The sequence below is a fragment of the Leptonychotes weddellii genome, chromosome 5 (genome assembly GCF_054177405.1).
Source record: "Leptonychotes weddellii isolate Sample4059 chromosome 5, ASM5417740v2, whole genome shotgun sequence".
NCBI classification, from domain to species: domain Eukaryota; kingdom Metazoa; phylum Chordata; class Mammalia; order Carnivora; family Phocidae; genus Leptonychotes; species Leptonychotes weddellii.
This window is the reverse complement of record NC_138373.1, coordinates 139374120-139397729: the sequence shown is the minus strand read 5'-3', so window position 1 is coordinate 139397729 and position 23610 is coordinate 139374120. Positions and strand designations below refer to the sequence as shown.

At 41.8% G+C, this 23610-nt stretch overlaps 1 protein-coding gene across 2 annotated transcripts in view; it reads left to right on the top strand.

Moving 5' to 3' along the window:
- The window catches only part of LOC145721876 (uncharacterized), a 201582-nt gene that overhangs the window by 3593 nt on the left and 174379 nt on the right, over nt 1-23610 (top strand). The gene's annotated exons all lie outside the window — the stretch shown is intronic.

Here is a 23610-nt window from a genome sequence, read left to right as displayed (position 1 = left end):
GTCAGGGCCAAGCACCATGTGAAGAGGGAGCAGATTCTTTGTGCCGTTCTGGAAAGCAAAGGACGGCCATAGGCATCTGTAATGGCGGGAAATGCCAGCATGGTCAGAGCTTCAAAGAGAATTGGAAACCATCAGTACTTAGGACAAACAAAAATAGAGAAATAGAGTAGGTTTTGGTGCTAGAAGCATGTAAGCTCTAAACTGTACTTTATTATAGTTAAAAAATTTCCCTTCCAACTTTAAAGTATAGAGTGATTCTATACTTGAATGACTGTCAAATTCTTGATTGTGAGAAAGCAGACCATAGATCTAGGGCTACTGTAGTGGGTCATATTGCCACCTGTGGCCTGTAAACCACTTACAGACTCTGAGGGCTTAGAAAAGGTAGGTGGAGACAGTACAGCCCCCAAGTACCTAGACCTACACTATACTGTAACAAAAGACAAAGGCTGGGATTAATTATTATATTATCTTTGATCTTTGGAAAGCTTCTTCTACTTCAAAAAGTCCTCTCAATGCTGGATATTAACTTTATGTCTTTTATTTTCAAATTCCAAATAAAGTTTTTAGAGTAAATAATATTTAGTCCCATGGAACAGACTTTGCTCAATTTTAGGAATTTGCTTTTGAGGTCACAATTCCTTAAAAGGGTTAAGAGCTTTAGAATAGACTTTTTGATAGGCAATTTTTGTTCTTGGAGAAAATAAAGTCTGCTTTATTCAGGCTGTATTGAAAATTAAATTTCTAAACCCAAACCTCCCTGTTATCCCCCAAATCATTTTTTTGGGTGTTCTAGTTGATCTCATTGCTTACCATTCTTTAAGCCCTTCCAACGATTTAAAAAACACCTAGCTCTCTGAATTTAAATGCAATCTACTTGAAATACTTAGAGTGGTTTCCATTTTCCTGCACAAACCCTTTCTGATACACTGAGTATGTGAGCATAATAGAGCAGGGTACAGAAAGAGGAGGCTAGGCATCTCAGACTTGTCTTGATTTTCAGTGTTGCCCAGGGCTACTGTTTACCTTCAATCAGATAGGGACAAGTTAAAACTATGTGTGCAAGACATTTGAGATGGGCATGCATACAGCTGACCCGGAACAGCATTCTTAAGTGAACCATTACAATTTTGCAACTATAGACCTAGATAACATTAGTCTTTAGTTTTTATGCTGCAGAATACTTGAAATTAAGCTTTGTCCTGGTAGAGTCTTCAGCCTGTTGTGAAAGACAAGCAACACCCTGTCCCCAGGCTATTTATTTTAGTAGCTGTTTTGCTGGAGCTGAGTGGTTTGGATCATCTGTTTCTTTTTTTTTTTTTAAAGATTTTATTTATTTATTTGACAGGGAGAGACACAGCGAGAGAGGAAACACAAGCAGGGGGAACGGGAGAGAGAGAAGCAGGCTTCCCTTGGAGCAGGGAGCCTGATGTGGGACTCAATCCCAGGACCCTGGGATCATGACCTGAGCCAAAGGCAGACGCTTAACGACTGAGCCACCCAGGTGCCCCTTGGATCATCTGTTTCTTAAAGGGACAGAATGCAAGCCTGGTCAAGTTGGTTCGCCAGGCTTGAGCAGACAGAATTGGCTGGTGGGATGCCCACTTCTATCATACCATGCTTATTCTTCTAAAAGTTGTTCATTTGGTTAAAGAGAATGACCTTCAGTGGTATAAATATGGACTTTTTTTTTTTTTTAATCAAAGGTATACTAGTAGCTATGCCAGAATAAATTATTTTATTTATTTGTTTACATTTCCCAACCCTCACCACATAAACATAAGCTTCTTGATGGCAAGGTCCTTATATGTCTTAGTCTATCCTTAGTAAATAATACGCTTTTATCTATTCAAATCATTCAGTAACTAAATATTGAATAGGTACTATATCCCCGACACTAGATTAGGCCTTGGGGGTGTAACAGTGGAAAGACTTGGCTTCAGAGGTTCATTAGTATTAATAGGGAAAAAAATATCATTAGCAAGACATCTTTTCTATAGTTGGGCTTTGACAATTAAAAAAAAAAAAAGTCATGGGCACCTGGGTGGCTCAGTTGGTTAAGCGACTGCCTTCGGCTCAGGTCATGATCCTGGAGTCCCGGGATCGAGTCCCACATCAGGCTCCCTGCTCAGCAGGGAGTCTGCTTCTCCCTCTGACCCTCCTCCCTCTCATGCTCTTGTCTCTCATTCTCTCTCTCGCAAATAAATAAAATCTTAAAAAAAATAAAAATAAAAAAAAAAGTCACCATCTTTTTATTGTGTACAATGTGTAATAACACTGTTGGAGACTGATAGGGTGCCAGATATGGCTGTTATTTTACCTGTTAGAGGAGATTTATAGAGAGCTCAGAGAGGCTCAACAGCTAAACATTTTGATTTTAGTCTAATTGGAAAGGAGAATTTAATTTTACTGACAATTATAGGTGAATAAAGAGTGCACTTAAGTTGAAATTAAAAAGTAAAATAGTAAACCAGTTAAGTTCATTGTAATATTGTAGTTTTCCCCTGATAATTTGCATTACATGATCATGCTCATGATCTCATAGAATACATTAAATTCTATGGTTTATTATAATAAGAATATTATACCATGTAAGTTGATAAATAGATAAATGTAAAAGAATAATACTTCTTTTGTGTGTGTGAAAAGATGGAGCTCTTTACCTTGGAAGGGATTTGAAAATTGGGTCACCTTATCCATTTTGTTCATATTGATGGAATACAGGTCACTGACGTCTGGCTTTGTTTAGCTCTTCTTGCTCCATTTTGACAAATGATAAAGAACCTAATTACTAAACTACTCAGCTAACAAAGATGGGGGAAACACCTTCTCAAAAATGGAAAAGCACCTTTTCAAGTATATTGAAGGCCCATCAAATTCAGATTTGAAACTTTTCCCACTTTAGAGCCTGGCCGAGGAGGTATGTGTTGAGGGGAGCATAGCTCCTAATTAGCTCCCCCAGCCTGGTGTTGGAGGGTGAAGACCTCTGTGCTTGGCTTCCCATTTCTTGGAAAAATGCTCCTTGGGAGCAGGGACAATGTTTCTGAAGCACTCATTATATATTTACTGAATAAATGAAGGAAGCTTGGCAGCATCATCTGGAATAGGGATCCTGATCTTTCTGAACCTTTGTTTCTATCTGTCTATACCTGAATTTCATGTGTGATCTAGATGTATAGCAGGGGCAACTTACTTCTCTCAGCTTCAGTTTCCCCATTTGTAAATTGGAGATTCTAGCCACTCCTCTATTACAAAGAAGGAATAAAAATTCTCAATGAGAATGAGCTAATGTTTTTGGCTCCGTAAATATGGTCATTTCGCTATTACCCAGCTTCCCTTCAACGAAGGCTGAATACATCTCTTAATTACTAGAAGAAAATTATTTACTCTAGTTTCTGTGTTCCTCACCTTGTCCCTGGTGACTTTCCATATTGGCCATCTTTCTCTGTGCCTCTTCCTTCTCTGGCTCCTTAAAAGCTGGTGTTCTTCAGATTTTCTTTCTTATGATATATACTCTCATTGGCTGATCTCATAGATTTTTGTAGGTTTAAGTACTTGACCATGTCCAAATCTCCATTTCCAGCTCAGTCTCATGCCTCTTACCCTGAACCCTAGACTGGTGTATTCAGCTACCAACTCTACTGTCACTGGGATGTCCGTGGCAGAGACAGGCTAGTTGCTTATCTGTGGAAGTATTCCTCTTCCTGGGCACACAGTTAGACTATAGTTGCTAGCTTCCTCTGCATTTAGTTTGAGATCAAATGAATGAGCACTAGCCCATGGTCTGATGTGAGTGAAAATGATATGCACCGATTCCATACATCTTTCTCTCCTGTCTTCATGGCTGGAAGCAAAGTTCTCCAAGATGGCAGTGTCATAATATAGGAGGAGTCTGGATTCCTGAGTCACTCCTTGAAGAAGAGCTTCCGGGGAGAGCCGCCCAAACTGCACTGGGCTGTAATACGAGCCAGAATTAAAAGTCTGTTAAGCCACTGAAATTTGGGGGTTATTTGTTGCCATAGCAGAGCTTGACCTTTCTTTATTAAGATGGTGTCCCCTAGGCACCGTAGCTCTGCAGGCAGTCTACTTTCCACCTCGGTTGGTGGCACCATCCTCTCTTTAGTCACCCAATTCACAGTCCCCTAGTCCTCAGCCAAATCCAATTAATAACTAACTCCTGTGGATTTTAACTCCCTTATTTTTTCTTGGAAATATCTTTTTTTTTTTGAACCATTGAGGCTCTTGCAATTTCTTACCTGCTTGTTGATTTGAATGAACTTAAAACAAACCAGGAAGCATCCTATTAGAATAGTGGGTCATTATTAAAAGACATTCCCAGCAGGGAACATAAGAGAATGTGGTGACCATGTAACAATACAGTTGATGTCTGGAAATAAGTAAGTCTCCAGATCACTGATGAAGGAAGTGTAGACCTCCCCAGCCTTTGCTCTGTGCTGATGATGCCTGTATACAAAATAAAAAAGGACCCCCTGCAATGCACAGATGGACAAGTGAGGCTTAATGCAATTAACTGTGGACACCTGGATACTTCCTACCTACCGTCTTCCACTTTATCTTTTCATCCACTCACGCATGCTTTTGATAAAGGGTCACAATGCCAGCTGCTTACTGAGCACAGATCAAAGCTGGAGTGATAGTCTGGCAGGGGTCTTCTTGCTAAGCTTGACCTTACCTGGGAGAGTCAGTTAGCTCAAAACACTTCTAATCACCTGTGATCCCTCCTTACATCTCCTGCAGAGTGTGGCACTGTAGTTGACAGCTCCCAAGCTCCCCTGTCCGTTTAGTGATGCTCCCTTTGTAAAAGCAGCTCTTGGTTTTCTCAACCTATATTCCCTCTCCCACGAAAAGGAAGCCCCACTTTGATCGCACGACTCTTGCTTCGAAGCCCCTCCTGTGCAGCGACCCTTCATTGTCTTCATTTCTACGGCAGCTCTCTCTCCTCCAAACCTCAGCACACATTCCCATTGACTATTAAAAAAAGACAATTAAAATAAGCCCATGTTTAAAAAATAAGGTCCTCCTTTAAATAATTCTTCAGCAGTCCACAGCATTGGCCTTCCCTGTAGAATAAAAAGATCCCATTGAAACCAGAGAACATAGAAGTGATTTTGAGGTGCATGGATGGACACCTTTGTGCTGGGTTTTATAGGACAGCTTGTGATTATTAGAGGCTTACGCCAAAATGCAATGACTAAAATTTCCCTGCCCTCCTCAGTCAGGTATCTGGGGGACATCTCTGCACCTAGAACTGTTTCCCATATAAGCACAGAGTTGGCTACACTTACCATTTTTACTACTGATCGTCTTCTGGACCCTTGCTTGTGTCCTACCTTGAACCTGGACCTTTCAAGCCTGAAGTTGCATTATGTTGTCTCCTTCTTCTCTCTCTAGCTAATGTGGCCACATGCAATAGACAGACAATGACAGTCATCTACACTTCCATGGGAGTGATGGCTATTCTGTAGCCTCTTCTAAGAGTATTTGCTTTTAAAGCACTATTACCCATTGCAAAATGAGAGATTGTGCTCCCATTAGAGAAATTTAAGGTGAAATGAGTAGAGAGGGGGTTGAGGATGTTTTTAAGAAGAATGTTTTCCCTGAAATCCTTTCATAACCTATAACTCTATGCAGGGGGACCTTCTCCATCTAGTGTGAGGCTGGCTCCGTTAGCATCTCATTATCTGTCAGCACATTATCATAGCACATAACTGTGCTATCCTTCATCTCTGGAGATTCCCTACATGTAAAAAGAACAAAGACTTAAAAAAAAAAAAGGGAGGACATAAATGATGAAGCATTTCTCTGTTTTCTTCTTTTCTAGAAACTGTGCATACAGCCAGGTAACTTCTTACTTCCATCCTTTGAACATGCCATTCCTCATGTCAGGAAGTCCTCTCTTCTTCCTTTCCTGCCCATCTTTCAAGTGGTCTCCCCCAGTGAGGCTCTCCCTGATTCCTCCAATTGGAATTGCTTCTTTGCTTTGTGTTTATCTTAGGCACAACATTTAGCAACATTTGGCATTTTTGTCATCTATAGTACGCTGAGGCACAACAAAGTCTTGATACTTCGTAAAATTCAGGGCAGTGGGCTACTTGTTCCGTTTTTTAAGCTCTGAGCTTTAAAGTCTTGATCACTGCAGTTGGGTGGGGTCTGCCCAGTTTAAATTTCTGTGTATATGATAATATCTAAAAGGGGATCTTCATCTTAGGACTTTATGAAGGTAATAAAAATGTGTATAAAGTTATTTTTGAAACAATATGGGGGGTATAAATAAGTAGATAATAACTGAACCCATGCTAAGCAATGAGAGCTATGTGGAGTTAGGAGACAAAATTATTTATAAATAAGGAATTATACATTATATATAGGGGGATTCTCATGTTGGTCAATTTTCTCCTCACTAAGGGATTGATAAACTGCTCAGTAGTGTAGCCAACAGAAAGGTTTCTGGGGCGCCTGGGTGGCTCAGTTGGTTAAGCGACTGCCTTCGGCTCAGGTCATGGTCCCGGAGTCCTGGGATCGAGTCCCACATCGGGCTCCCGGCTCGGCGGGGAGCCTGCTTCTCCCTCTGACCCTCTCCCCTCTCATGCTGTTTCTCTCTCTCTCTCTCAAATAAATAAATAAATAAAATCTTAAAAAAGAAAAAAAAAAGAGAAAGGTTTCTGTTCCGTGCTGGATATTTTTTTTTTCCTTTGTGTATCATCCAAGTTCTACTGGCTCTTGGATTCTTTCTGTGTGTCCCTTGTTGTTTTGGTCCCTCATTTGCACTAAAATGTTTCTTTCTTCTATCAGAGCCCTTAATGATATCTGCAGAAAACCTGTAGTCCTTGATTTTTCATTTGCTCTCATGTTCTGCAAAATTACCCTCCTTTCCCCTTTCTGTACTTTGCTTTTCTGCAGAGGTGGGAAGTCCCCTGCCGTACCCTTGTATCATAAGAGTAGCTTCTTGATTGGGACCTGAGCTGAAACTAGGTTCTCTCTTGGGGCACAGACATGGTATCTGAGACACCCTCACTTTTGCCTCATCGCTCCTCAAGCTCTGAGGTGCACCTGCCGGGGGCATTACTGCTTCAGTACACCATACCCAACCTCCCATGGAGCCCATCTCATGGTGGTATTTGTGTCTGTGCCTTATCACCTCTACTAGATGGGAACTTCTTGAAGATGTCAACAGTATCTCTTTCAATTTGTACCCTCCAGGGTCCTAACAGTCTTGCACACGGTAGATGCTCCTGGAATGTTTAATGGATTGAACTGCATGAGCTCTTACTCCAAGTGCACAAAAAGGGGTGCTAGAGTTCTGAAGAGCCTTAAATCACCTCATGGGGTTACATGAAGATCTGTCAGACTTAGTTTATACACCCCAGCTCTCCATGGTAAAGTCAATGCCAATTAACGACGAGCTTCTGCATTGGAGAGAAAACACATTTTCACCTACAGGCTGATCAGTTTCTTTTCTGCTGTATATCTCAGTGATCATAAAGCAAGAAGACCCCTGGGACTCTATTCTATTTAGGCAAAGGCAGGTGTGCTGGGAAGCTTTATATTTACACACAAACACAGAAAGCAGGGTTTATTTTTGCAATTACTTGCAAAGCTTGCCCATATTTTCCAGCATGTAAATTAGGACTTGAAGGAAAACATCTAATTGCATTTCGCTCCAACTAATTGCCAACTCAAAATTTTAGATTAGTGTGCACACCATACTTAATTTTTTTGTTGTTGCTATTAATAACACCTTGAGCTTGGTAGGATGAAAAATAATGAGACGGAACTGAAAAGATTCAAGGGCCGGCCCATGAAGGAAATGTCTGGGGTAGGGTGGTTGGGAAATTTTGAGGCATGTGGACAAAGCCATAGCTAAAATGCCAGACAAAGATTGCCTGGGTCTCATGCTCCTCTATGGGCTTGCTGGTAAAGGTTAGACGGAGAGGAAAAAAATAGAGATGGCGTTTGGAGTCATTGCATGTGTTTTGCCACAAGGAGGGGCCATGGTTACAACCATGGATGTGTCCTTGACTCGTATTCTACCAGTAGCCTTTCCTGCATGAAAAACAAAACCTACTTAAAAGAGCTTTTTTAAAAAATATGCTACACATCCAGAAAGAATGGCACGGTCTTTTGTGAGTAATATAAGCATACTGTGATATCCTTATGTTATTAAATGAGCATTACAAAGCATGACAGAATCACAGCCACACCAAAAAATAAGGACAAGCTAGTGTTGACTGGAAATAAAAAGGGAGAAGCTTTTTCACATGTTGTCATGAAAAGGTAACTGGAGGCCTCAGAATTCTCCTGTTTTCTCAGCAAGAGTTATTCTCCAAAGGACACAATGAACTTTTTGTCCTTCTAAACACGGAAGTCAAAAAACTGTATCCTTGAAGCTCAGCGTAGCAACAGTGGGTTTGTGAATCTATTTACCATTGGGGAGAATTTATTTGGAGGTGGTTAGTTCCTGGGTTTCTAAATGAAGGGTCGGAAGGGAGATTGGATGGATCTTGGAAAAACGTCTGAATTAAATAACGTGTCCCCATCATAGCATCCCTCTGCATTCAGCCTCTGCCATTCTTTAGCGGGCACCTGTCCGTGCCAGGCACGGTGCTAGATGCAGCAGCTGTCCCGGGGACAGTGCTCAGGAAGATACCTCCTGTTGTTGCGTTTCTAGACAGGTGGAGAGCAGATATTAAAAAACCAGAGATATAAGTAAATATATACTTATAAATTATGTGAAGTGCCATGAAGGAAAAGCGTGGGGATTGATTAAGACCGAAAATGTTGCATCTCATTGAAATGGGGAAAGCCTGGCGAAACCTCTCTGAAGAAATGACATTTAAGCTGAGACCTGTAGGATGAGGAGGATTTAGCTGAAGCAGGGGGAATAGATATTTCCAGGCAGATGGAAGGACAGGTGTGGAGGCCCTGCAGGGACTAAGAGACAGCACTTGGGGTTGGAGCTTGGTGATTGAGGGGGAAAGTGGCTTGAAATGAGGCTGGGCAGATTGGCAGAGGCAGCCCCACACAGGGCCCTGTAGACCATGGTGGGGGTTTCTGCAAGCCATAGAAAGCTGCTGAAGGGTAAAAGTGATGAAAATCAATTTATAGAGATCTCAGTGTAGAGAAAGGATGGGAGAAAGGCAAGGATAAGTGCCAGGAGACCAGTTGGGAGGGAATTTCCATGGGGATGGTGAATGTGTTGCTCATTTGCCTATTTGTTCTGAAATCTGTTCTTCATCCTTCCCGTGCAAAACAAAGTATATTTCCCAAACTCTCTGGCAAACTTGCTTTTGGGTGGGGTGAACCAACACAGGGCGGTGGAGGAGATTGCAGAGCTGCAGGAAGGGAGAAGCCAGGACAGTTCCTCTTGTCTCTCCCTGCTTTGTGGGGGCATCCCCAGCAATGTTGGTCCTTTTTGGTGTCAGCTCCTCTAGGACAGCCCCCCTGCACAGACCCACTGGATAGTCCCATTGTTTCTGGGCCTGGATCCTTCAGGGCATTCTTCCCCATGGTCCATCTTTCTCCCTGGCTTCCCAAGTTCTCACATGGTAGCAGTGCCCTCTCTTGCTGGGTTCCTTCAGTCTTGGAGGTAACCGTGCCTCCCTGCTCTTGCTAATCTCTGGGTTGCACCATCCTTCTCTCTTTGGCTCTTCAGCTCTTCCAGCCCCTTTATAACTAGCCCTCTAGATTTAAATTCCCTTGAATCAGAGCTTGGACTTTGTTTTCCTGACTGGTCCTGACTGATGCAGTGAGCAACAGTGGTAGCTTGGATCCCGGGTGGCAGCAGTGGACGAGGGGCACCTGTATGGATTGGAGATAGCTTTTGGAATCCTGTGTGACCTGAGTGAAGATGGAGGAATGAGTTAGATTTGCAAACTCTGGGTAGAGTTTCCCAGCACCCTGAGCAGGATTAATTAATCTCCAGCTAAATTAAGTTGGCATAGACTTGACTGAGGAAAACAAATAACCATTGGCTCACCTCCTACACACTATGGATATGCCCTGAAGCCCTCATTAGTGGTCATGAAGTGGTCAACAATTGGATCCAAGCTAATACCACTCCACCCACAGACTCCGACCTTCACAATCTAATTTCTAGAGCTGAGGTCTGGATAACTTTCCTGGGACCACAGAACAATGTCTGACTACAGCCTATGCAAGACTGTGTTCCTTGAAATAAAGAAGGGATGGTTTTCTTTTCATTTAAGTGATTGAATGATTTAGAAGTGATTTCCCCCCAATTATTTTTTTAGCTTTTCTTTCCTTTTCTTAGAAGATCGATAGCCTTTCTTGTTTCTTTTGCCTTTTCAAAGCAAGCTGTTCTAGCAGTTGCCATCTGTTCTCCTGACCCTGGCTCCCCCTCTAGCTCTCCTCCAGCAACCCCGGACTGAAGGTGCTCTTGTCTGCATTGACACACTCCTCCGGCTCCCTTTTCCAACTGAACCTCTGCAGGACTCAGGACTCTGTGAAGTCACAGGGTGTGTGGGCAACAAAGTGGGACAGAGCAAAGCATCAGCGACATTCCTGCCATGGCCTATGGTGGACTGTGCACATCAAGATGATGAGAAGCCAGCTACTTCTGTGGGCCTTCCTTTGGATAGCTCAGGCTGTAGAGTAAACGATTCAGGAAAATTTGGGAAATTTTTCTTAGATCATATTGCTGTGGCCCCAAGAGTCTGGAAATAATGACTAGGAGATTAATGTGTATAGGACTGGTATAGGTGTGGGTGTTGGAAGACTTCAATGGTTTCAAGGCCGTGGATCTGTGAAAGGCTCCCTCCCTCCCTTCCTTCCTTCCTCCCTCTGCCCCTCCCTCCCTCCCTCCCTCTCTCCTTTCTTCCTCCCTCTCCCTTCTTCCCTCCCTTCCTTCCTGGATCCATTTGTCCAACAAGAATTTTGAGCACCTATCATGTGGTTATTAGGGCTGTGTGCCAGGTGCTCTGAAGTATATGAAAGAAGTACAAGGGAGACTTGCTCTGAAAGGTTGGGTACAACATAGACACACATCTGAAAAATGAATTTGCCACTAGTAAATAGCCGTATAGGGTCAACATAGGATTAGGAATCAGGAGGTCAGTATTTTATCTTACTGGTGATTTTGATTAACTGTGGTCTTGAGCAAGTCACATAGCCTCCCTAAGTCAATCACGTATAACATGGAAGGATTGAACTAAACTATCTCTAAGTCATGTATCATTGTTCTATGATTAATTGGCACAGTTATGAGTGATCTAGAGCAGAGTTCCTTGAACATTATGGTTTCAGGTTCTCCTTAATACTCTTAAAAATTTTGAGGATCCCAAAGAGCTTTTATTTATATGGGTTATATCTACTGATATTTACCATACAAAATTGACATTTAATACAAAAATGAGATGTTAAAAATATGTATTAGTTTATTAGAAAATAAACCTATTACATGTAAACATAAAATTATTTTCATGAGAGAAATAACTATATTTTTTGACCCACAATCACCTATTACTTATCCACTGAACTTCAGCTTGACCAAATTTTAATCAGGTTTCTCTCTTTCCTACAGGACCCTAAGTTTTGGCTCGCCCCACATTTGAGTATGCACTAATGCACTAGAGTGAGGACCACCATTCCCCACCCCCCCCAACCCTTAACAGCTCATTCTGAGACTGGCTAAGTACAAAAAGAAACATTTCTTGTTGAAGTGTCCCGATTTTCCCATCTTCTCACCCTCCTCCCTGCTGAAGTTCCTACTTACCCCTCCCTACATAAGAGCAGCCTCTTTCCATGTGATGTTGAGACACTTGCAGTTCCTGAGGTCAAACCATTCTCCTCATTGCAACAGTCTTTCTGAATAAAGTCTCACCTTATCTAAGTCCACTTCTATTTGTTTTTATTTGGCATTTTCAAAAGAAAATCTTTAATGGGAAAAGTGACATTGTTTTACATTTTTGCAAACCTCCTTAATGTCTGGTTTACTCTCTGCTTCTACAGTCCATCTGCTGTGATATGTAGCTTTGGTTGAAGTATGTGGAGGAAATCTGGCCTCACCAGCTCTGCAGTTGGAAAAGGAGGACCTCACAGATCCCCCCAACAAGATGTCAGGACCCCAGGGGCACACTTTGAAAACTGCTCTTCTAGAGACTGAGAGGGAGGAAATAGCTGAATGCTGAACTGAATTCTACAGAATTGACTTTGGATTTGTACAGATGGGGCAAAGAAGACAGTGTGAGCAAAGGCAAGAAAGAGAAAGTGAGCAAGCTGTGTTTGGAAGAGAGACAAAAAGGGAATATGGAGAGAGAAGGTTTGAATTTACATTAAGTTCAAGTTATAGAGGGGCTTAGGGCCTTGAATTCCCCTCTCCTATCAAGGACTGTGGTCTTGAACCTTGACATCCACTGGAAGCTTGTATATAGGGGAGTAACATTATGAATATGATGATTTAAGGCAATAACCATGATAATCATGTTTGATGGATTGGTACAAGGAGAAATAGAAATTAGAAGACTAGTTAGGGTGCTACTGCAATAGTCCAAGCATGAGGTGGCAAAAGTCTATAGCAGAGTGGTCATGTTAGGACTGAAAATGATGAGGAGATGAAAGGATAACAGGAGAATCAACACAATTGATTGATTATAAAGGATGAAGGGGCATAAGAAGTCAAGTTAAATCCTAAATTTTGAGCCAAGTGATAGGCAGAATGGAGGCAAAATCTGTTTTGGCAGAGATGGGAAATTTAACAGGAATAATTTGAGGGCAGATTATGCTTGAGATAATTTTGATATAATTTAGGAACTAAAATTCATAATTTTCCTATGGCCTATAAGATCCGTCCTGATCTGTCCTCTGCCTAGTTCTGCGACTTCCTCACTCCACTCTCTGCCTCATTCACTGTGCTGCAGTTATGATGTTTTTCCTTTACTCCAATGCCAAGTTCACTGCAGCCTCTCTTACCTCTGCAGGAATGCTTTCCTGTGCCCTGTCCTTCTCGTCTCCACCAGCTGTCCCCAGGTTGGCTACCTCTCAGCATTCAGGTTTTAGTTCAAATATCATCTCCCCCGAAGAGACCTTCTTTCTCCTGTTACCATCAACCTTTTCACCTTGTTTTATTTTCCTTCTAGCACTTACTATTATCTAATTGATCTTGTTTTTTGGTTGTTATTTATTTATCTGGTTATTTCCTGCCTCTCCCCACTAGATTGTAAGCTCCATCAGAACAGGGTCTTTTATGTATTGTTCAGTTTTGTGTTTCCAGCTGGTACACAGTAGGTGCTCAATAAACATTTGTAGAATACGGAAATGTACAGCAGGCTGTGGAAATTTCAGGGTTAGCTCTTAGGAGTAACACACAGATGTATGAGTTTGGAAGCCATATCAGAGAGGTAGGACTTGCAGCATGGCTGGGGCTAGAGGGTAGAGGACATCTGCTCTTTCTGACAAAGGAGGCAGGACAGTGTGACAGTTGGAATACCCAGGGCCTGTGGAGTTGATGTTGCCAGGATATTGAGAGATATAAGGAATGCTGCCATCAAAGATTATGCACTGGGATGAAGTCATATGAGGTAGAAACGATGTCTATCCCATAGTTACCTGTGACTATGATGAGATATCACTCCTGTGATTATGTTATGTTATATGGCAAAAAGGGTTTTGCAGATGCAATCAGCGTCCCTAATTAGTTGAGTTAAGCAAAAGGGAGATTATCAGGTGGGCCTGACCTAATTTGGTGAGCCTTTAAAAGGAGGGCATCTTCTAGAAGATGCAAGTGACCCCTAGCTGACAACCAGCAAAACAACAGGGGCCTCCATATGACCACAGAGAACTGAATTCTGCCAACAGCCATGTGAGTTTGAATTAGAACCTTGAGCTCTAGAAAAGTACCCAGTCCAGCTGACACCTTGGTTTCAACCTTATGAGATTCTAAGCAAAGGACCCAGCTGACCTATGCCTGGACTTCTGATCTACCAGAAATGGTGAGATAATAAAGCTGTGTTGTTTTAAGCTGCTAATTTTGTGGAAATTTGTTATGCAGCAATAGGAACCTAGTACATATTTCAATAAACATTTGTATGTTTAATTGCCAATCTTAACTGAACCTCGCAACCTTCCTAGATTTCCCCATGACTATGTATCATAATGATAATACAAGAAATCAGGCTAATGATCAAAACAATTCTGCAGCATTACCATACGGGGACCCATACAGGTTGTCTCTCTCCTTAAATCACTTACTGGTATTGTTTTAAAAAGTCACTTAAAAGTGGATAATATAAGTTGCCTTCTGCTCCAATTTTCCTTCTTAATACCCCACATTTTATTTTTTTCAAAAATACTAAGCAAGTGTTTTTTTTTTTTTTTTTTTTACATCTTGTGAATCAATTCTTTTTGTTCCTACACACCATCACCACCACCATTGTTGTCTCTGTTCAGGACTCCTGGTCCCTATTTCTTCTCTCTTTCCTAATGAGCCACACTCAAAATAGTAGTCAAAGTGACCTTTAAAAAATGAAGTTAAATGATCAGATGATGTTATTTCTCTGCTATAAACTTGTTATGGACTGAATGTTTGTGTCTCCTCCAAATTCATATTTTGAAACCCTAACCCCCAATGTGACTGTATTTGGCGATAGGATCTTTATGGAAATAATTTAGATTCAATGGGGTCATAAGGGTGGGTCTCTGATCTGATAGGATTAGTGTCCTTATAAGAAGAGACATCAGAGAGTTTGTTCTTTCTCCATGCACACGCATTGAGGAAAGGACATGTGAGCCTACCATGAGAAGGTAGCCATCTCCAAGACTGGAAGAAGGCTCTCACCAGGAATCAAGTTGGCCTGCACCTTGATCTTGGACTTTCCCGTCCCAGAATTGTGAGAAATAAATGTCTGTTGCATAAGCCACCCAGTGTGTGGTATTTTATTAAGGCAGCCTGAGCTGACTAATACAAAGCTTTTTAGTGTCTTCCCATTCCTTCCAAAAATGGAACCAAGGCTCTTTATCATGAGTCCTTTCCCTGGCTTCATCATCTCCCTTTCTTATCTGCTTTGCTCAGAATGGCTTCATTTTAGGACTTGAAAAAACATGCCACTCTTTTCCACTGCAGTGCCTTGGTCTTCACTGTGGCTTCTCCTCAGGAAGTTCAGTCCTTTAGATCTTAGTGCACATGTTAGTTCCTTTAGGGGACTGTCCCTCTGACCCTTTCTTGGTAAAATTCTTTTACCCCCATTTGTTCATCATTTGATAATCCAACTTGCCCACTGGATTATAAACTCCAAGATGGCAGGCACACATCTCTTTTATACACCATTGTATCCCAGTGCCTACCTCTGTGCCTGGGACATAGTAAGTACTCAGTAAATATTTATTGAATGAACGAAGAGCTGACATCTGAGGGCTGTTGGTTTTGATGTGTTCTACATAGGCTCTGGACACCAGAGCTCCACATCCTGGGCCCAGGTCTTCCCTTCTTCCCTTCACTTTCTGGGTCCCTCGGAGATACCCTTTACTATTGATATGCGTGTGTTTGCTATTAGAGGGAAAGCAATACTAATTAACTTCCAGGAAGGTGGTGATGAATGAATATGTGGGGTTTTTTGTTTGTTTTCTGAATACACACTAACTCTCCATTACAAAGACAATGGATGGCATAGTTGGTTTTCAAATAGTTGTCATTTCACTAGCGATTATGGTATAAAGCCTCTAGATTACAACATTTACAGTGTGTAGTTTCTTATTACACGGTGATCTCCTTGAAAATAATGTTAACAACATGGTACAAAAAGATTGTAACTGAAGGGTTTTTCATTCACAATTTCTCTTCAGTTTCCTGAAGATGGTTCTTATGGCCCTGAGTAATACTACTGTCTTTAAGAAAACCTTCATTTTTATGTTCCCTAATTAATGTTCCTTAGGGCTTTTAAAAGCTTCCTAAACCTGCATTTCTTTTGAAAGCATAAAAAAATGGACTGCAAGTATTAGGTTTCCTCAAAAGAAGAAAGCGGGGGTGGGGGCAGTGTGAGGGGAGAAAAAGATCCCCAAATTGTTACAGGATAAGATTTCCAAATCTGGGTGCATGATGAATTCTGTTTTAAGAATTTTACTTAAACTGCTTAAAAATGGAATCTGGATACAGGACAGATTGCTTTATTCATAGTGGAAGCCCCACTAGAACAATGAGACACAATAGCCATTATATGTCCTGTGTTCTCTCTTTCCATGATGAACGACAAGGGATATCCTGGGTTCCCCTTCTAAGCCCTCTTCACTTTAAGGGAGCATGCACCCTCTCCCCTTAATCACAGTTGAGGCCTGCCTCAAATACTCTTTTCTCATCTGAAATTTCTCCACTACAAGGAGGCACATTTCAGACCTCCCAGGGAGGTCTAAAGGGTTGATTCAGGCTTACTTGTTAACCATACCGTGTTCACTCACATAGGTAACAAATATTTTCGCAGAAGTCCAGGAGAAGTACTGTGGAGGGTGCTATCCCCCTCAGTCTTCAGAGCTCAGTCCAGACCCCACCTGGTCCATAGTCCTCTCACCTGCATGTGTCCACCTGTGTGAGTCAAACTTAAATGCCCACAGGTGCCAGAGAGAAACAGAACTTTGTGATTTGGGCAGATGGGAGACAATAGAGGGTGGTGGGGCCTGTCAACAGAGAGTGCTTGGCTCACCCAACAATACTGGGGTGCTTTCAAAAATTTGCATTGCCTGGGACGCCTACGTGGCTCAGTTGGTTGAGCATCCACTCTTGGTTGTTTTTTTTTTTTTTTTTTAATATTCATTCATTTGAGAGAGAGAGAGCATGAGTGTGGGTAAGGGGCTGAGGGAGAGGGAGAAACAGACTCCCAGCAGACCAGGAAGTCCTATGCAGGGATCCATCCCAGGACCCTGGATCATGACCAGAGCCCAAAGCAGACTCAACCCACTGAGACACCCAGGTGACCCCCACTCTTGGTTTTGGCTTAGGTTGTGGTCTCCAGTCCTGGGGTCCTGGCCCTGGCCTTTGAGCTCAGCGGGTAGTCTGCTTCTCTCCCTCTGCCCCTCCCCTGGCTCACATGCATTCGCAAGCTCTCTCTCTCTAAAATAGATGGGTAAATCTTTAAAAAAATGCATTGTTGGCTGGCTTTGACCCTCAACGATAGACAATGATTTCTGTCTACAGCACTTTGTAGTGTTAACTCATTTCCTACTTAGCATCAATTCTGGAGTCTTAAATTTCTGGGGCTTAGGCCTATAGGTGTTTTCTTCAACTACACTGTAATCACTGCAAGGAAAGGGATTCTGCCCGACACGTTTGTTTGTTGTGCAGATTGGAATCAGCCACCATAGTGGTTGCTGCGGACACAGACTGGCTGGGTTCCTGTTGATTGGTTGCTCGGCTGACTTGTTGGTGCGCGCGGTTGCCGCGTGATGCTCGCCCGCAGCTAGATGCTCCGTCTCCCCTGAATGTGTTCTGCTTAATGAAGGGCTGCTGGGTAAAGAGCTCTATGGCCAAATAATTTGGGGAAAAGCTGAGTTTAGCAAGGTTAAAGTTTAATAGTTTCCTTTACTGCAGGATTTTTCCTCATAGCCTTAAAATGTTAATGAGCACCATACATTTTTAAAGGGGGTATGATAGAGACTGTGATTGGCGCTCTCAACCCCATTTGAAAAACGACATTTTCCAGCCTCCCTTGCAACTAAAGTTCTGGATGAGAATTCAGTTCTGCCAGTCACGTGCCTTCCTATGAAATCTGGAAATTGAAAGTGGAGGTAGGCTATTTTCCTGTTGTTGATGCTGATAAGCAAGGTCACAGGGATGTGATTACTTACAGGCAGTTTGGGCTTGGTCATGTGACAGTCACAGCTTCCAGACGTCAGCACTGTAGCAACACTGCATTTGGGTTCTTGAGCTGAGCAGCCTGGGGCAGCCCCTGACTTCTGTTCCTCCCGCCCTTCTGAAAATCCTGTAATCATCTAATTTCTTGTATTAAATTCCTTTTCTGCTTGAAACAGAGTGGTTTCTGTCTCCTGCAATGAGCCTGGGCTGATACAAGGAATATAACATGTGTCTATTACATACATTACTATGTATATTAATACATATGTATGTACATATATGTGTGTGTGTGTGTATATATATATATATATATATATATATATATATATATATATACTCAGAAATAGTTTTGTGTTCAGAGCATAACTCTCAAGACCATGGTTCTTCAGAAACAATTTTGGGGAATTGTCTATGGAAAGAACGTTGAAATCAATATCTGAAGATCTACATTACAGTTATGACTTCACTGTTTACTAGACCGGGAGGTGACATCCCCTCTGAGCCTTGAGTTCTCTTCCTCATTTGAAATATAAGAACAATAATTCCTGCCCTCCAGACCACCTCACAGGGTTGTCGTGAGAATCAAATGAGATGATCAATGTGGAAGTGGCCTGGAAACGGTAAATTGTTATAGAAATGCAAAGCATCATCATTAGTCATGCTGCCATCTATGAAAATGAATGTTAGATTCATAATGCAGGGACATCATTCTCATAACGATTGCCTGAGTAGTCTGTGGTTCCTTGAAAACATTGGGGGTTTGATAGATTAATCAGTTGGGAGCAGAAATACCACCAGCCTCGCCGAATAGACCATAAACCAAAGGGAACATTCCCCAGCTCCCAAGGTGGCCTCTTTAACAATGGATGAACACAGACTTCTCTCGCTTCCCCATCTCTTCCAAATTAAAGCCTTTGGGGGAAACATTCTTAACAGAATCCTTTACATCTTCAAAACAGACCAAAGGAAGTGCAGCAAAATATTTCCTTCATTTGATTTTCTGTTGGTGAGATGGGTCCTTTCATTAGCAGATTGAGTACAAACAGCCCCCACAGTCTGCTCCAGTAATTTCCAAAACATGATTTACATAAATTTAACTTTGTAATCTTGTGGTTATATGACTGCATTAAAATGACAAATAATGTGACACATGATCCAGTGTCACATGTTGATATGGTAGCTGTTTACCAGCAGCTGCTCAATTGGAGGTGTCTCTCACTTGTCATCCTTTCTTCTCTCAGATGTGGATATTCAGGAAGTATCCCCAATTCGGGTCTTCTTTAGAAACGACGGAAGTATACCCCTGTGTCCCACAAACAGAAAATCTGAAGTGAGTGAGTGGCTACAGTGTATCTGTTCCACTTAGGATTCTTTGGGATAAAACTCACCTTCACGTCAGCATTCAGCAGTTCAACGCAACAGGCTAATGTTAGTGGGACCCTGTTAAATAGAGTTGATGATCAAGGTCCAGGATTTTAGAGAAGCAAGCAAGAGATTCTAGGAGTTATTTTGTTCAAAGCCTTCCTTTTGTTTTCACCACAATCTAGATCTTATTGTTAGATGTCTCACCTTAATAAATGGAAAATAACCCCATCGCAGTGCCTCACTCGCAGTAGGCACCTAATGACGGTTTTGTGAACACATGGGTTGAACCTGTTTTTAGCTTGGAAGTTTTTATCCCAACCATCAATAACGTACGAGGTATTTGGATTCATAATTAATATCCTTTCTCCATCCTTTCTGTCCTTCTATCTTACATCCTTTCTCTTCACTCCCTCCCTCCTTACTTTCTCTTTTCCCTCCCTCCTTTCAGTCAGGAAGCATCCACTGCACATCAGGCTGTGCTCAAGCTACCAGGAATGTACAGGATACAGTGCTGTCTCCTAGGACTCTTTCCTTTTTCTTCCACTTGTCACATTTGAAATTACATGTTTAATGTCTATCTGCTCTTCTGGACTATAAGCTCCCTGAGGGTAGAGAAATGTTCTGCCTTGTCCACTGCTCTATCTTCATATCCAAGACAGTGCTCTGTTCACAGTAGTTGCTCAATAACTATTTATCAAAAGACTCGGACCCTTTTAGGATTGTGCATTCCCCTTCGCTATCTTAATGTGTCTTATGTCTCATTTGGCTCCTGCTGCTTCCTACTCTACCCATCAATTCTTCCCACAAGGTCACTGGTGACCTTCATAGAGTCAATTTCAGCCTTTTCCAATGCTTACAAGACCCCTCTATCACAGTTGCCCCTAAGACAAGGGCCTCGCAATCTATGCGAGGGATTCTGCTGGCTGTTGGATGCGCAAAGCCCTTCATGGACTGACAACTGATTAGGGAGCAGGAACGTGTACGTGAGTGGGTGAATAATGACACAAGTCAGGAAAAGTGAAGAACCATATAAATCCTACAGAAGTACCATAAAAGGGGTAACTGCTGAGAACTGAGGTAGTTGGGGGAAAACTAAGAGGAAACTGAACTTGAGCTAGGTCTTAAGAGAGAAGAGAAAGAAGTAAGGAAAGTCTCCCAACATCATTCTGAGTAGGACTTGAGGGATGTAATGTGGGAGAGATGAAATCAGACCTTGAGGAGATCATTTAAATGCAAAGCTGAAGATTAAATTTTAACCTGTGCACAATAAGCAATTACTGAAAGCACTAGAAGTGAAGGGGGCGAAGCCCACACAAAGCTGTGTTTTTGATAGAACACGGCAGTGGTGGGAAGCTTAACCACCATCCCCACTCCTCTCTCTGATTCCTGGATTGCCAATATCTAATTCCATACTGCTTTTACTCCCTTTAGTAAACAGTCTCAGCTTTCTCCCAGCTTAAAAACTACCACCCACTCGACCAACCAAATAGACAACTTCTCCCTTACCCCTCATCTTCATTTAGCGATTTCTACTCCCTCAGCTGAGTTCTTCAAAGAAAGGCTGATGTTCTCCATATCTACATTCTTATTTGCTCCTTAACCCACCACAGTCTAGTTGCTGCCCTAACCACTGAAATGTCTCTTGTCAAGATCACCAAGGAGCTTCTAGCTGTTAATTTGAAGGGATAGTCTTCAGTCCTTATGTTACTCCACTGTGCATGTAATAGTTTTGTGCCCTCTTTGCCTTTCAAGAAAACCTCTCTTGCTTTGACTGTCGGGACATCCCTCACTCTTGGTTTTCATTATACCTCTCTGAGTGGTCTCAGGTGTTCTTCTCTTCCATTGCATCTTTTATATATGGCTGTTTTCCAGGGCTCTTTTCCTGGTCTTCCTTTTCTTAATAGTCCATGCAAGTGTGGGACAATTTGGTGGAGATGTCCAGTGGCACTTTGATGTAGAGCTCTGTGTTGAGATAAAGATTTGGGGGCATATACAGGGCAAGTGAAAACATGGGATTAGGGGAGAATGTGTAGAGTAAGAACCAGCCCAGAGAAGCCATATGTAAAGGGCAGCTGGAGGGAAGGAGGCACCCAAAAAAGTAGAGGGGAAACCAGGGGAGACTGATGAGATGGAAATAAAGGAAGGAGAGTTTCCAGAAGCGGAGAACACTAGAGACACATTACATAAGGTAAAGACTGGAAAGGACCTGTTGAACCCGGAAAACGCTCATTACTGAGAAAGACAGAAACTAGGTTTTCATGAGCTTGAATGGGGGCAAGGGCAAGAAAGTAGAAAGGGCTAGTGCAGTCTACCTTTTCTAGAATTTTGGCTGTGAAACAAGGGAGGAATTGAGTGATAGGAAGAGAAAGATGCTGTATCTAAGATGGGAGAGACTTGCATTATCAAGTTCTTTAGGCAAAGGGAAAGGTAAAAAGCTATTAATTTTATATATCACCAAGTTCATAACTAGTCAATAGAAACAGACAGGGACACACAGAGATCCATATTAAGGAAAGCAGAGTATGTGGGGTTCCAAATTTTCTTGTGTTGTGGGTTCATTTCTATTCTTTAAGTTTAATATATGTCTGGTGTTTCATTTCATTTCTTCACAGCAGTACATCATAATTTAATTTTTTTCCTTGATATAGCTATAAATGGAGATGCTAAGGCATATTTATGTGTACAGGGTCATTTCTAGGTGCATGCACTAAATATTAATATTCCAATATCCTCTTCGCAGCTCATGAGCCAAGCAAGAAATGCATCTTTCTTGCTTAGTGACGATTTTTTTCTGAAGCACAAGGCTATTTGAGTGGGTTCTCTGTGCTCAGAGAAAGCAGTATTATTTTTACATTTTCCCGCAAAAGAAACAATATTTAGAAAACATGATTAGCACAGGAGCTGGGTTCTATATTCTATTTCTGGTATATTCAGAGACATGATACCCAAGTCCAGCGGATCCAGATGCAACAATACTAACTTATCTTCCACACTGGTGGGTTTAGTTTGCTTTTGGGATCTTATATTCTTTCTTCGCACAATAGCATTTTGGGTTTTCTGCTGGGATGTTACCCTTCTCTCCCTTAGTGTTTGTAGATCAATTGAGGCTGACTTTATCTCTGGCTCCCAAGCAAGGCATATGACCCAAAGCAGGTAAATCAAAGTGCAGAATTGCTTTGTCCATAATGATGGTTTAGAGATAGCTCTGTGACCCAGTCCCGGCCAAGGAGAGCCCTATTAAAGCTGGGGTTGAATTATGGCAAAAGAGCTCTGTAACTGAAGATTTGAGTCTGCAGCTGCCAGTTGCCATTTTGTCCCTCAAGGGAAGAGCCAACCTGAGAATAAAGTTAGCCCAAATGAGAGCATGGCCAAGAGATGGAGAGAGCTGGGCTCTTGGTGGCATCAGTTGAGTTCTTGCCTCAAGGCATACCTAAGGCACTAGCACTGCGTTTTTTAAACTCATGCAAGCCAATAAATAACCTTTGGAGTTGCATTTCTGTCCCCTGCAGTTGCAAGCGTTCTGGTGAAAATGTTCACTTGATGCCACATTCACATGTGTGACCTTATGCAATTCCAGCCCCGCTGGGTAAGGATTATTAACTTCATTTTATAGATAAAGGTCACAAAACTGCTAAATGACAGAGTCAGTAGGAAAGTCTTAAGTCCTATGCTTGATTCATTATCCCACAGCTCTTTCCACAAGCTCTCTCCTTAAGGTTTTTTAGGAGGAATTTACAGTGATTAATGCTATTGCCTTCCTTCACCTTACTGAACTCACTATTAAGGTAATGGTGAGCACTCTGATTTAAAACTTAATGCCACCCTTAGTTCTAAATTTAGTTTATTTACACTTCCTGTGTCCTTTATTTCTTCTTCTTTTCCATATATTAATATTTTTTTCAAGACTCCATTAAGGTTAATAGATCCAAGAGACAATTATTAATATGATATCCTGTTCTTATTTAAAACATGTGTTCCTCAGCCTGCCACTGTCTATTTATTTGAATTAACATATCTCATTTGCAAGCAAAGTAGATGATGACTCCTAGCACCTTGCACATCATAGACACTCAATAAGGAGTTGTGAAAGGATCGCTTGAGTGCCCATAGTAGGCACTAAAACAGTTTCCCTATTGCCTTATGAATGATACCTTTGCCATTTTGCCTGGGACATTCTCTCCTCCACCTACCTGGCCTGATATTCATACCTTTAGTTTTTCTTTCTGGTGTCAAACCATGGGAGTGACAATGGGTATGAAAGTCTAGGCAACTTGGTTTCAGAGAACATGGGTTGGAGATTCCTATTCTGTTACTAAGTAGCTACTTGACCTTAACGGAGTTACTCACTTCTCTGAGGCTTATTTTCTTCAGATAGATTGTTTTGAGGATTAAAAGAAATCATACAACAAATCTCAGTTATTATTAGCACA